The following is a 15,812-nucleotide window of genomic DNA, read 5'->3' as shown; positions in this document are numbered from 1 at the left end:
AAAAATCAGAATGATTACGCTGAAATCAAGAGCATTATAAATTAGTTTTTTCACCTGGATCTCAAAGGAAGGAATTGATATAAAAAATCTTCACATTTAATTCTTCCCTCCCTCAAAATAACATGTACATGTAGATGATCCTTTAAGAAAGGCTTCCCAAACTCCATTTACCTTGACAGCTGTCACTTGGCACTTGTAGCTGTCATGGCAGTGTGTAGTTTTTCATGAATTACCATCACTGGTGGTTTTTTCTCTCTATCTGCCCTCAGCCCGTCAGCCGGGCCTTTCATAACGGCTCCTGGCACCTTGCTGGGGACATCGGTGCCCCAGAATCGCGCCCGCAGCTCCCCCGCCTCGCCGGGAAACTCTGTTTACTGATGTGCCTTTTCCTGTAAATATTACAAGCAGCACTCATGGAAGGGATGTGTGGGAATGGAATGGCTTCAGCTTGTAACAGTTAGCTGGGCTGGCAGCTCTGCCTTGACTGATAATCCGCGAGTCCTCGCGTTCCAGTTACTCCGCTAAATAACATGTAGACGTCCCACTCTGAAGGCTTGTATATGATAGTTAATTAGACAACATTTAATTTGGCTTAACATTTGTGTCATTTTTGTGGAAGTGAGCCTCCATAATTAGGGAATACAGATCAGATTTCTGTCAGACTTATAACCTCTCACTCTAATTTAATGCTCGCTCCTCCGGTGCCGTGTCACACTGGGTGTGCAGGATTACCCCTCCCCACCCCATCTTTTCTGCTTGACTAGTAAGAAAGTTGCCCATTTAACACAACTGACAGCAAATGGGATTGTTCATGGAGATGTAAGGGCAGGAACTGAGCTGGACCCGTTTCTGAGAAGTTGAGCTGGTCCTGCAGTTTGTTGGTTTTCTGAAACTGTTGGAAGTGTTTGGGCATCTGCAGCACTCTCAGGAAATACCAAATGGAGCATCTGAGCTCCTGCTCCATTTGTGGGTCAAGATATGATGTAATTGTAAGTTGTACCATGAAAACACGTAGTAGTAACTCACTGGTGCCTGATGCTCAGATTTTAATCAACTCAGCTGCTTTCTGTCCAGTAACCATGATGCTGGGCAGCACATATAAAGGAGTGAACATATATTCCTTGTGAATTTACTGTTATGAGAAGTCACTTCTTTTATTGTGGTGGTGCTCCTTCAGGATGAGTTCTGTGTACATTTGAGGCCATACTGTGGTTTCCAAAGACCAGAACTTCTCCCAGATGCAGATATCAATTTTGGTGTCTAAGTGAGCGGGGATCATCATGGTTTCACTGGGATGTAAATGGCTGGTGTAAATCTGTTACACAGATTTATTAAGTGAAACTCTAGACTTACATGTGGTCATTCTTGTCTTATCTGTAAATCCTTGAGACCATGCTTTGCATGGAAATCAACATTATGTCATTTTAGTCACAGAACATTTCCCTTTTGTAGTAAATTATGTTGTGTCATTTGGAAAGTGATACTCTGCCAATTTTATTTTTTTGAGGGGGGGGAAGTAATGTCAAAAAATAATAATAGTAAATGAAATAATTTGTCTTTATAATGCTATGTTGCATAGCATATGTCTGTGGACAGCTTTTAAAAGAAGAGTTTGTGTATTCTCACGTCTAACAATAAATGCTTGCAGGCTGAAGAGATGTGCACTGCATGCTCTAGATAAGAATCCCCCCAGTGCTGAAACTTGGAATTTAGTGGGAGATGGAATATCACATATGTGGGAAAGGAAAGAGTTCAACAACACTGCCCTGAGCTTAAATTACTTGGATGTGTAATGCGCTGTATTTTGTATATAAACACATTGCTAATAAGAGGAGTTTAACTGTAGTGCCAATACCACTCTGGCATCCCTCCTGGAGAGTTGTGCTCAGTTCCCTGCTGGGTTCTAGAGCTGCAGAGCTCGGTGGGCTGCTGGGAGCAGGAGCCTGCACCAGGTGTTTGGGAGGGCGAGAAAACCTCACATTGCTCTGGCTTGGGAGTGTAGTCTGAGTGTTGTGGGAGCAGTGAGTGCATTAAAAAAAACCCTCTTCCTCTTGCTGAGACTTGCTTGTTTATTTGATGCAGAATGTGTGCAGGTGTCTTTTTGTGTGCATGAAGTATTTCTCTATGAAAAAGAAGAATGTTGCTGTGATAATTGTTGTTTTGCAGAATCCTTTCCTGAGAAAAATACAATACAGGCTTTAAAATGTTACAGTCTCTGGCATCATATACATGCTTAGAATCCCTTATGTATCAAATACAGTTCATAGCAGAGCTAAAGAAGTCAGTGTCCTATTGAAAGGGCCTTCATGTTTTGTCTTTTCTTTGTTCAACAGGGAGCAAAGTTTGTCATGGTGAGACAGCAGACCCCTGACGAGGCTCAGGTAACCTCTCTCAGTGTGCACGGTGCCAACAAAGGGGCCCTGTCAGCCTTTGGGGAAGGCACCGAGACTCAGTCAGCACTGACTTTCCAGAGGATGAGGAGTGTGCTGCTGAAGTGCTGGACTGAGGATCTTCGGATCTCTTGGTTCATGGAGGAGCAGAAGAAGCCTGGCACAAAGATGAAAAGGTGACAAGAGCAGCAGCAGCATCCCAGAGTTTGTGATCACACAGGCAGATGAGGTGGGTGATAGACAATACTTCATATAAAATTTTCTTTTGTCTTACCTGGTTTGTGTTCTTGGGCTGTGATCAGCTTGTTGTTTCTAATTAATTCTTTAATTTTCTTTTATTTGTGTTTTGAATTTAGCAAAATTCTATTTCATGTTGGAAATGTCCTCCATCTAACCCAAGATGCATTAAAAAGACTATTTGTTTAATCAGCAGGATTTCTTAATCTTATTATATGCTGCTTAAAAATGAATATTTCTTTGTATTGTACAGTACACATTTACATAAATTAGTATTATCCTTGGTTATTTTGCAACCCATAATTTATACGCTTTTTAGTTTTATCATAAAATAAAATCTTGGCTCTAATATTATGGGAACATTTTTAGCATCATAGCAAATTACCTTGGGAGGAACTATTACACAGTCAGTGAACTATCTTACTTGAGTTTAAAAAAAAGAGAGGAACTTAAATGTGTATCAAATGCTCAGCTTTCACTAGTCTTTCATTTTTGCAGACTTTTGAAAACTGTAAATTCATAAAAATTCTAGTAAAATTCATCTGGAGCATAAAATATTTGCAACACATTTGATTATTTGAAAAAGATCCAAGATTTATGGCCTCATTTAATTATTTTTTAAGTGTTAAGTTTCCTCCTCCTACCAGTCTTCTTTGTTTATATATTGTTTCTACAGAGGGCTCATTTTGAATATTGCATTCAGAAATGTTGACAAAACATTTGTCAAGAATTTCTTTGAAATAATTTTGCAAGTACCTAATCTCACAAGGTACTGCTAAGTGGAGCTCTTGTCTCTGGGACAATCAAGGCCCAAAACCCAAATGAATTGTATAAGCTCTCCGTTTCATCACCATAAACTTGAAATACAAAAATTCTGGCCCCAAAACCCACACTGATTAAATAGGAGTCAAGTACTGATACAGACAGTTGAAAATAATTTTGGTGGGTTTTTTTATGTGGCCTCTAGCGGTATTTAAAGACTGCGAAGATCCTAGATATCTTATCATTTTGACTCCTATTATTGTTGAACTCTGTGGTTATACATATTTCAGCATCTTCTTTTCATGTCTCCCTACGTCTTTATAACTGTTGGACAAGTTGGTACGTGAGATGCCTCCTTTTATGTGTGCTAGATGTTGTAGATCCTCCAAGGGAGGGAGTAATTAAATTACTGTTTCAAAGGAGTTCTCCACCACACTAATAACTTATCTGTAAGCTTATTAAAGTAGTTGTTTGTACTCTAAAATGACTAAATAACCATTGTATAATCTCAAAATTACAATAAATCATAATTTCTCCTAGATGGCAGCAGCTATGATGTCTGGATATGCCTAACTGCTGATGTCTGACAGTTTTAAATACCATTCTTGCATGTACCTGGAGGAGGGCACAGGAACATATTTACAGATCCTGCTATTGTGCATTCTGCATATTCACACCATGGCTATCTGTGCCTCTGGTGCTGGGCCATCAGCTGGTGCTCGAGCACCAGCCTCAGCCAAGGGCTGGGTGGAGGCAAACAGCAGCGATAGCTGCCTGGGAGACTTTGTCAGCTTTTGAAATCAAAGGTAAAACTCCCTTGTTCTACTTGTACTGAAAAGATGAAGTACATTTTTATTTTTACCACCACCACCTATTTGGACATGAAGGAGGGAGTAGGACTGGCCTGGGGTCAGGTTCTGCTGCCTTGGTGCATTCTTCAAGTCGTTTTAAGTCCTTAAAGAAAGTAAGTCCACACAAGTCCTTAGAAATCTAACTGCTGTGATAAAAGGCAGGCAAAAAATGTGTGTGTTTGGTGAGAGAACTCAGCCTTTCCAAGACTTCCCTCTGCTTCCACAGAGCAGATCTGTGTAGTGAGGGAGGAGAGGGGAATACAAGTTACAGTCCTGCAACATAAATACATGTGTGCCTGATAAAATTCTTCCTGCTAATGGAGTTCAGCCTTTCTTTTTCATACTATTGGATCAATGAAATGCTCCTAAAATAAGCTCCAATGGCTGGTTTTTATTACAGCCTTAAGGAATAGTTTAATTTTGCCTTAGAAATGCATCTGATATGGCCATTTGCTCTTGGGATCTGTAAGAAGATGTTTACCTTCCCTTCAACAAATGACTACTGCTGATCTTTGGTGACCAGCAGCTTTGTGTACACTGTGTGCATGTCCTACAGGAGTCAGAAACAGGGCAACTGGCCCAGGCAGAATCAAGTATTTCTAGTAAAATGTATGGTTAAAAACCAGATTTAATTACACCATCTCTTAATGAGTCTACATTTTGAGAGATGATTGGGAAAAAATATCTCCAGGTTAAAAGTTTTATGAACAACTTCTTAGAATGACATGTTCCTTAGCCTTGGAAAAAACATGTTTTGGGATGAAATGAGAATTTTTTTAGTGACAGCAATATGAATATCCTATCCAGATTGAATTGAAGGCATAGAGAAGGGGCAAAATGTATTTCCACAGTTCTCCCCTGCTACTGGATCTGTATGCACTAAGGAACACCAGTATCTGAAGGAACATAACCTAAAAAATAGGATGACTTTTTGTCCTTCTAACAGAGCATATGGAACACCTTTTCCCCCTCCTCACTGTATTGTTATCACTTCTTCAGGGCTGTGTCTGAACTCCAAGTGCCTTGTGGGTCAGATGTGCCAGCTCACTCATCTCAAATGAGCCTGCTTAACTCCAGTTTGCACCTCTTGTGCTGGTCATTCTCTGTCCCAAAGCAGTAGGGTCACTGCAAGCACAAAACAGCAGTGGTTTTGGAAGAAGGCTGAGGTATAATAGGTTGTAACTGAGAATCAGGAGCTCTTTCTTCATTTGCTGTTTTACTTACAGAAAGTAGACCCATAACATTTCTTTTGGGATTGACTTGTAAGGGAATGAAGAAACTGGTGCCCAGAGCTCCTGGGTTCATTGAGAGTCGCCTTTAACTCCCCTAAACTGCCCTGCAGGTGCTGCCATAGCTTCTGGTACTTCCTCTCAGAGTGGGGAATACCAAGGGCTGTGAAATCATCCAGCACACTCCACTGGCAAATAGCATAAAAATTCCATGTTGGGGAATACCTTTTTGGTATTCAAGGTATCGCTCCCAGGCTGCATTCCTAGGAGAATAGCTTTCCATCTGTGTAAGATTTCACCATCGGCACTGACACTTTGTTTTATTAAAATTAGCCATTTTGCTTTGAATTGACGTGGTATAATGAATTAAAAATTAATAGTTCTATTTGAAAAATGTTCCTATATTTGAGTGACTTCAAACGGAGCCCCATGAAACTGATTTCTGATTCTCTGATTTTATTTCAGTTAAGTATATTTATCTTGCTGATGGATGTGGTATGGATTACCATACCATATTTTAACATGCCCCAACAACATATCAGCAGATATGTAAAAAAGTGAGTTAATAACATAAATGTCTGCTATCATGCTGCTTTGTAAAACCATTCTTAATTTAATCCATACACTAAATGTTCTTTCCAGTTACAAAAATTCATTATAAGCATCAGGCAGAAGTGAAACCGTGATACAGAATTGTGACTGATGTAAAACAGACACACAAAATGAGTAGCATTAGGACACTTACTTTGAAGTTTGTTAAAACTAGTAAAGTGATAGCCACTTTAAGTGAAACCTGCTGTTACAGATACCTACTGGATTTTGGGAACATTTCACTTTTGAACTTACTCCTTGCAGTCTGCTTTAGTGTTTAATATGTTGTAGTGGCTTTTTTTTTTTCTTTAATGTATCAGAGAAAAGTAAAATAGCTGATGTACTCAGATACCTTATTATCTTTGCTCACAGACACAGCTGAGTATATTTGGTATCTGGGAAAAGAACATTTATTCAAATACCTATGAGACATTATCATGCTATAACAAGTGCAAACTTTAAAAAAAATAAGTGTACTCCTATTGAGTACCCATCATAACATTGCCAAATGGGAATCATGGAAAATATAGTGAGTCATTTGAGCAGGGATTTGAGAATGACAAAGTAAAAGAGAGCAGTTAGGTTTGTCACTCCAAGTAAATTTTCAGCATCTTGATGTTGGTTATAATTTGAATGTAGGGATTGATTGCAGACTTTGTGAACCTTTGCAGTTAAATGGACAGGTGGAAGGAGGCAGGTGTCTCCTCTGATTCATGCCCATTTATCTATGGAGAATGGACAAAGCACTGGCACACAACAAAGTTCCTGAGCACAGTGGAGGTTCCACACAGAAACAGTTCAGCATCTCAATATCTAATATTTATCCAGATAATAACCATACATGTATTTACATTGCATAAAGACATATTTCTAGTTTAATTGTAACAGTGATGCATGAAATAGGGCTGTGAATTACAGGACTGTGATTAAACAGAGTGCTCCCTTGGCACTGGCACCCTGTTTTATATATATATATATATATATATATGTATATATATATATATAATTTATATAAAAGCATTAATGTGGTCATCTGAAATAGACTGACAGTGGTCATTTTCTGGAAAGGTTTAAGTGGGCCATGTTCTATGCAATATTTTTATCTCTCAGACCTTATATCCTTACTGATTATAAGTCAGTTTGCATGTAATGTGATAGATTAAAAGCTTGGATGATGATTTTTCTCATAAGAAAGGCCATTTTAATCATGTGTGGTGTTTGAAACGTGTGTGAGTGTGTTAATTATACATGTTCTGAGTCATGACAAATAACATTTCTTCCATCATAAACTAACAGAGTCGTTCAGGGTTTTTCCTAGAAATGATTTTTTAATGTTGATTTAATAAGCTAAAGTAACTCTCTTTGGATATACCACATGACTTCTGGAAGGACCATATCCCGTGGATAGAGCATCTTCTGTTTGCCAGCAAAGCAATGCCTGAGCTTTGCAGTTCTGTGGATGTTACAGGAACAGGAACCTCCTGTTTCATCTGATACACAGAAGCAGCTTGGTGGTCTCTGATGTGGGTTCTTATGACAATTTACCACAGGCTAGCCCTGATTTATACCTATTTCTGTGGCACTGATTAGAGCTGTGACATTGCAGGTAAAAATGAGGAAACAAAAGCAGTATGGGATGCTGGCATGAGCACTACACAAATAAATGAACATCCTCTTGGATTTTCTCCTAAAGTTAAGAATGTTTCTGCTTTGGCTGTGATTGTGAACATGTGAGAATTCAGTTCCCAGGACTGCAAGCTAGGACTGCATGCACCCCTCTGCCCTGGACAATTTGTGCTGGGCTCTGTAGGGATGCTCTGTGACACAGAAGGGTCAGAGTCTGCAAGGCTCCTGCTTACTCCTTGCAAGGAAGCAGTTAAATAAACATTGAAAAATGTCATACCTTGCAATCAGAACTATGTCTGTACACACTGAGTGTCCTGTCATAGAGATAACAAGGAATTAAAGTATAAATTCCACTTAATTGACCAAGGAATGTCTCATGAATTGGGTATGTCCACTCTTGTCCAAGAGAAGAAGGTTTAACAGCCCATAACAAATCTTCTTGTCTTTGTCAGGTCTTGGTTCCCTCTTGCTGAGAGTTTTCAGTAGCTCTCATGAATTTTCCTCTTGTATCTTCCATTCAAGAGGGAAGTTTGTAGAAAACCAATGCCTTACAATCTACAAGACCATTCTATGCATCTGAAATTCATATAATTAGCCATGTTTGGATAATTTGAGAAATATAATTTGAGAAGTTAATTATTTTAGAAGGAAATGTAGAGAGAGTGTCTAACTCATTGTGTCAGAATATAAAGAGAACTAATTTCTTGAGTTAAAAACTTGCCATATATAATTTTGTTGATTGCAGTAGGTTATGTGGGTGCAATTATCTTCTGAGTGGTGCCTGTGTGTGCTCTCTTCTACCATATCATCCAGCATGCAGTGATCTAGTCCAGTGAATCTGGGAGAGGTGACTTGGGAATAAGCTAAATCTGACTTGGTGATGCAGCTTGAATTGCTTTTTGTGTAGTGATGTTTATTTTTTGAGGACAGTTGGCTGGAAGGAAATGGGCAAATCGTAGCTGACAGAGTGGAAGAGAGTTTGCTGTGCTCTGACTGACGTGGGATTTGATCCCTTTCTGCCAAGAACAGCACCCCGTTTGCTTTGCTTTAGATCACACATTTCCTTTCAGAACCCGTTGTCAGAAAGCTGCTGAATACCTTTCTCAGGAAGAGTGTATGACAAGGAGCGTGGTAGCAGGGACAAAGGCAGCTATCCATTTTCCTGCCACTTTCTTGGGATGCTTGACTTAAAATTGTGCATCCTTTCCCACATGACAAGGGAGATTTGGTCTGAAGCTGCTTTAGCTGCTTTCCCTTAGAGAAAGGCAAGGGTGGGGATGAATTTGGCCTCATCTATTGTCCCAAAAGCCTTGGTTTGAAGAGGTGGAATTGCTGATGGTACAGGGACAGGCTGAGACACAGAACTGCTTCAGCTGTGGCTGTCCTGGACAGGATTCCCTTGTTGTCTTGATCATTTGCAGCTCTTTTGGGGGTTCAGGACCTTTCCATTCTATTGTCTAAAGTAGCTTAATTAATATTTCCTTTCACTTACCAATTTTTACATATTCCTTCTGCCTGATATTTCTTTTCATGGCTTCTTGGTAACATTTCTTTCTGTGTTTTTTGAAAAATCTTAATGCACAGTATTCTTCCTAGGTATCTTTTCACCCTGAGCATCATTTAATGAACTGGCATAACACAATGGATGGTCAAAATGGAAAAGGATGCTTTTTTCTCCTAAATTTTCTCTTCACCTACACACAATTAGTTCTCTCCCTAGAGACCTGAGAGATTTCCATAGATGGTTGGAATGCTACTGTCTTTGTCGTTCCACTTTAGTATTTTTCCTAATTGTTTGTTGTTGAAAAATAAAATAGATGTAGCTTTAGGGTTGGATAGTTTGCTGACCAACTTCTTTGTTTTCAGGAGGTTGTTTAATGATGAAGAGAAAATGGACTGGGGGTCCTGAAAGGATTCTTTGCTCAAGGAACAGCAACAATGGTGTCCTCAGAAGATGGGAATCAGATTTGTATTTTGTGGCCAAAGCTGAGGTGTTGTAGATGGAGGTCTTTGCTCTAAGGCTCCAGTATAGCCAGCTGAAGTGAAATGCACATTTTTTAAACTTTGGTATTTATTTCTACCCTAACATTTTCTTTCTTTTCTTTTTTTTTTTTTTTTTCTTTTTAATAGAAACAACAACCCTCTTTTTTTTGCTGGTTCCTTGTCCTAAAAATGTGGTTTGTGTTTTTTGTTTTTCCTGTCCTCTGCTGTCCAGACCACGTTCTTGGTTTGGGGAAGCAGATCGATCTGGCAGCATGATACATTCTGACTAATTTTTCTGGCATCTCTATGATCATGATTCCCTAATGTTATCCTTGACTTGTCAGTGACAGAAATTTGAAGGCAACTTGTTCTTCAAAGTGTTCTACATGCAAAAAATATATTCTTTTCCTTTTTTAAATCTCTAAAGCTCTCATTAAAGTTAAACTCTTAAACTGGATTTGACTCTATGCAAGGCTGTATATAAAAGACCTTCCCTCTTGCTTATCTGTTCCTCAGCATTTCTCACACGTGTTATTTTGGATTTTGATCCTAAAAAGATTAGACTGGATTAATATTTTGTTTTCCTTTCAACCATGTAAATATTGAGCAGCAAAAATGAAACAAAATCCTCATTTCTATTAAAATACAGCAGGACTTAATAGAATCTTAGAAAATAACCTTAAGATTTCTTTTTTTTTTCTGCAAAAGGTTAACTAAACATGGCCCCAGTTCTGCAAAGGATTACTCTTGTTTAATTTTACATACTGTGCATTGACTTTCAATGGCACTCTGCATAAAGTACCCCTACTCAGTCTTCAGAGATCATAGTCTGAATGACCATACAACATGATGCTCCATATTCCACTAAACTCAAAGCAGTTTTGCCAGAGAGTTTCCCCTCAGGCCTCTGATTGTGTGGATCTTTGTCACTTTCAAATCCTTCTCTTTTTCTCTGGTCAGCTGATGACACCACCTTTATGTTCACCTGCAAGAGAGCTGACACCTCCTTCTCCATCACTCAGTTTGTAGCAGATGTTACCTTTTTGGCTAAAATCAGCAACTGTCCCCCAGGACTGTAGAATGTACCACAAATATTAGGAATGTGGAGGAAAATAAGTTATAGAAAGAAATATTAAAGCTGAAGGTACTTTTCCTCAGTCAATTAGAAAGAAAAGTAGAATATTAAATAAACATTGCAGAGTGTAACTTTTAAAGTTTTTTCTGCTTTTTCATAGATGAGAGTAACTCTAAGGATACTGTAATTCTGGATCATAAAGGTAGATTGATCTCCAGATATATCAAACATATCTGGAACAAAACCCCACAAACTCTACCAAACTATATTGGCAGAGGCAACTTCCTTGTATCTTTGGTTTCACTCAAAGTGTTATTTTAAATTAGTGTTTCCTTTCAGAGCTTCTCAATTGTTAAATTTCAATGCTAAAATCATAAACAGTTAACTAATCAGATTGCTTCAGTGTCATTCAGAAGGCAAGTAGAGAACAGCCGTGCCATGAACTCCATCTCCTGGATCCCTTGGGATAACTGTCCTTGTTCAAACAGTGAGAGAACAGATACAAATACATCTGTGACTGCCCTGACACTCCTGAAGGAGCAGAGTTGTTTTCAGCAATGTGAATGGACATTAGCATTGCCAGGGATTCAGTTTTTATCCCTGTCTGCTCTGGCTTTCTCTTTGAGTCTTCTGGGATGAAATAACAGCAGCACAAACAGCTCTGGCTGTGCGAGTGTGGCACAGCAGCAGTGCCTCGTGCGAGGAAATGGAGAGACACAGAAAACTGCAGATGAAGAGGGGAGCTGCCCCTGCCTCTGGAGCCAGCAGCTGCAGTGATGCACTCACTGCATCTGGTGTTATAACAGTCCCAGCCTTCCAGTGTCCTCTGCTCCCAGTTACCCATTCCTGTCCTGGTTCCAGAGTGGCACGGCTGCTCCGACCAGCAGCCAGCTCTGAGCTGGTAAACTGGAGCCAAGCTGTGAATAGTTCTTCAGTTGCTCATAACATCACAATATTTGCTGTTATGCTATGTTAGAAGCCTATTTCAGTGCTGCTGTTGTGTGCTAACGTGCACAAGTATGGGATTTTGTGAGTGAAGAATATATGAAAATATGTGAATCAATGCCAGTAGGGTTTTTCATTCTGTGTAAGGGTCTGTGATGCTGCTTGACACACACAGAGTGCACTAAACTCTGGGTCATGTAGTCAGGAGGTACCAAAAAATGGCTTTATTAGAAGTAACAGTGTCCCCTTAGGTTTCCTTTCAGCACAAGGACTGATGCCCCTGCAGTGGCCACATCTGCTTGGGGCCATCTCTGTGTGCATGGAAAGAATTGGCAACGCACAAAGAGGCAAAATAAGGTCCCCTACCTTGATGGTACAAAATCTTGAAGACTAGAAGAGACACCTTCCTCCATTTTGTAAGGAGGTTTCTGCATCTTTCTGAGTCCGGAGCCCTGATCTGTCTCCTGAAGTCAGGCACCTCTGAGCTTTCTGTGCCAGGACTCCACAGGAATCCTTGTTCTGGTGAAGCTGGGCAGTGTATTTTGGGAGGTCAGGGTAAGGCTGGTTGGTTGGGTTTTGGGTTTTTTCCCCAGGGCAAAGGCTGATGACCACTTTTCTTAACTGAGCATGGGGTTTCTAAAAGTGCTGGGCATTGGTTCCCATGGATCACAGGTGCCCTTAACCTTGTGCTGGGTGCTTTTGAAAGTGTTGACACATGGTTCAGACTGGGAGAATAAGGGAATGGTCTCACAAATGTCTTCACAGCTCTTCCTGCACTTGGTCATTTGGATTTTGAACATCTTGGTACACTGCTGTAATTTGAACAATTTACATTGAAGGGAGGAGGCCTCTTCGAGAGACTGCACTTACATCTGGCTCTTTAGTTTTGGCAAATCTGTTTTCTGTAGCCCTAATTCTTTTCCAGATGGTCAGTGCTTGTTATATTTTGATTTACTTTTTTTGGTTTTTTTTAAGAAATAAGCATTCTTTAAGGCTGCTGTCAGTAATAAGCAAAGTTTATACTGATGTTGTGATGGGTGAGAAGGGTTGAGGGTGGGACCATTCTTAAAACTTGTTTAATGTTGCACTGTTTAACATGGACTCTTTCCTTTTTTCTTTTTATTTTCTCAAATGGAATTTGGGTTCCTGTCATTTTGTTTTTTTAGCAAAAAGATGCAAAAATTATCTGCCTCCTTGTTTTGTGTGCTGTGTATGTAATACAAAGCCTTTTTCATTAAGGAATATCAGAGAATCATAGAATGGCTTGAGTTGGACAGGACCTTAAAAATCATCTATTTATGACAAAGCACCAGAAAGCTTAATGTGAAGAGAACAACTTTATAAAGACAAACTGTGCTATAAATTCTCATTTCTGTCTTGATCCAAATTAATTTTCAAGTGTAGACAAGCCCTTGGAGCTGCTTGCTAAACTCTGTTTATAAAGTGTCTATGGCATTTGGAAGAAAATAACACACTTGGAGACAGGCAATGTTTTCCAAAGCAGCCTAACTATGTATTTTTTCTACTTTGACTTTTACAAAAAATTCTGTCTTTGTGCCTGGCTGGACAGCACTTTAAAAACAATGAAATGATAGTGAACACATCCAAAATGAAAAGCCTTTCCATTAGCACTGCAACACTGAAGACTCTCTACTGCCCCCAAATATTCTGTGAGTTTATAGAGCCTTTCAGACTCCAAATAAATACATTTAATTCCGATCCAGCAGTGCATGTTTGAACCCTGGTTTATGAAATCAATCAGACGAAGTAGCGATACCTGATGGTAGTGACAGAGTCACTTTGAACAGCTGACAGAGATCATTATAAAAAAGCTACAAGAAAAACATGCATTCAAAGCCTCAAAATCATTTATAATGTAAGCCTCAGTTTGCTTTCCCCACAGTGCAACTCAGAATAAATTTGATTAGAGGCAGAATGGCTGGAGAGGGCTCTTACACAAGTTTGTAATACCAGGCACAATCAAGCTTCTAATAGCCTAAGGGATGGCTGTGTTTGAAAGCTAATTTGGATTAATGCAGGGTCTGAATTTAAAGTAGGGCTAGGTATTTCTGAATAACTGTATTCTTATTCCAGAATAAAAGTGTCCACATGTGAAGTTATTCAGAAACAGCTATTTTGGCAAAATATATTTGTATCCAAGCCTGCAATCTCTGCCTGTAGGCTGCTAATGGAGAAACAAAGAATAGTATCAGCTAATAGGATCTCTCACAAAATCTCTTCCTTCTAAAACCTGCAAAAAAACTTCCTAAAATGTAACACTTTAATTTAACTGTGTATATCTTGATTTCATTTTTTTTCCCTCAAATGGAAAGTCTTTTTAATTAAGAACAGGATTAGCCCAGACGGCTTAAATGATAACTTCAATGTGCTCATCATTTTGTTAGCTTTGATTAAAAACAAGTATTTCATTTTCAAAGCTTGTATGCAATATTGACTTCTAAGCATTTTTGGATTTAGAGTTAAAAAAGTAGGTGAGAGTAGTTAAGACAGAGAAAGGACTAATGCTGCACCACTGATAGAACTGGGCAAAGATTTTGCAGTGAAGCTCTGGAAGAAACTTGGCTATCTCCTTTCCTTTGTATTTTCTGCCAGCATATGATCCTCAGACACGGGGAATTTGCTCTGGACTTGCAGCCTGGGTTTCAGCCCTCTCTGTAAAGTGTCAGAGTGTAATGTGTGTGTGTGAGAGCCTTCCTGACCTGCCCCTGTGGGTGTGATTTTTGGAAGTGCTGAATTGCTTCCTCTTGGTAGAAGTTGCAAGAGGCTGGTGTGTGAGGCTGGCTGTTGCCATCACTGCTGGATGTAATGGCTCTGCAGGGCAGTGCTCACTGCCACTGCATTGGAACTCAGTGTTTCATTGTCAGGATTTTTGTTCTTTCTCTTTTCATGCAGCATTTAAAATTTGTAACTGGGTTGATGTAGTCAAGCTGAACTAAGGGAGGCCAGCATAACAGAAGATCAACCTCCAAATTTGCAGCCTGTGTGCAGAAATTTGTGGGTTGAAAAGCAGCAAGATATTTGGTTTGGTTTTTTTTTATATAGGAAATCAAGCCACATCTGTTGAAAAATATAGTCACTACGCACTAGTAGGTTTCAGAATTACCAGGGAAGCTGTGTATTTCCACTCAGAATAAACAGCAGCAGGATTGAGAAGGCACACAGTGATGCTGCTGGTGTAACGAGCTGTTTCACTACCAGTGGTGCAGTTTGGTTTGATGGAAGTCTGTTCCCGAGCTCCCAAATATGCTCTGAGATGAGCTTGGCAGTATGCTGCACAGGCATTCAGTGATGCAGCCATGTGGAGCCTCCTTGAAATCACACCACCTCTGGAAGGGGTTAGTGGCCTGCTGCATCCTCTGCCTCACAGTGTCTGATTCTGGAATGTGTTTGGGTTGGGATTGGGAATCACACTCAGCCCTTGGTTGTGTCCTGCAGCTATAACACCTGCTTTTCAGCTGTGCCAGCTGCTGCATGTGCCAGATTTATTACCCATGAATTTTCTTTTTCCTTATTTAGCAAATATATATAAATGTGCTTTATAAGTTGCCAATAAATGAAATATTTTGCATGGTCTCTGCTATTATCTCCAATCCTGCAAAACTTACTTATATATCCTGAAAAACATTAGGATGGTAGCATTGTTACCTTGAAGACCACCTACTTATTTTGTTAAAATAGTGGCAAAAATGCATTACAATGCACAGAATAATTTCAAAAGCACATGCCGTCAGCATGGCTGTATTTGTGATACCTGAAAGTTACAGTGCTCTGAAATGCAGAGAGCAAGGTAGGGCTTTATAACACACAATTCCCTGAATGTGTCTGTGAACTGACTCTGTAAGTGGGAATAAGTTTCTTCTCCAGCTTGAAGTTTTAATTGTTTCCCTTTTTAAGATTCCATCTACGATTACATTAGGTTGTTTATCATGGGTAGGGTATGATGGTTATTTTTGCTTTACCAAAAGCCAATTACATAGGTTGGTTCCAGTCCCTCGCTAAATAGCTTTTTCTTTGGGCATTAATTTTAATGTTTAAATAGCAAGTGCATTTTCTTATGGCTGCATAAAGATATGTATAAGTAGAAGGCTACTTTAGTTGGGAA

The sequence above is a fragment of the Poecile atricapillus genome, chromosome 10, assembly GCF_030490865.1.
Source record: "Poecile atricapillus isolate bPoeAtr1 chromosome 10, bPoeAtr1.hap1, whole genome shotgun sequence".
NCBI lineage: Eukaryota > Metazoa > Chordata > Aves > Passeriformes > Paridae > Poecile > Poecile atricapillus.
This window is presented reverse-complemented; position numbering follows the sequence as displayed.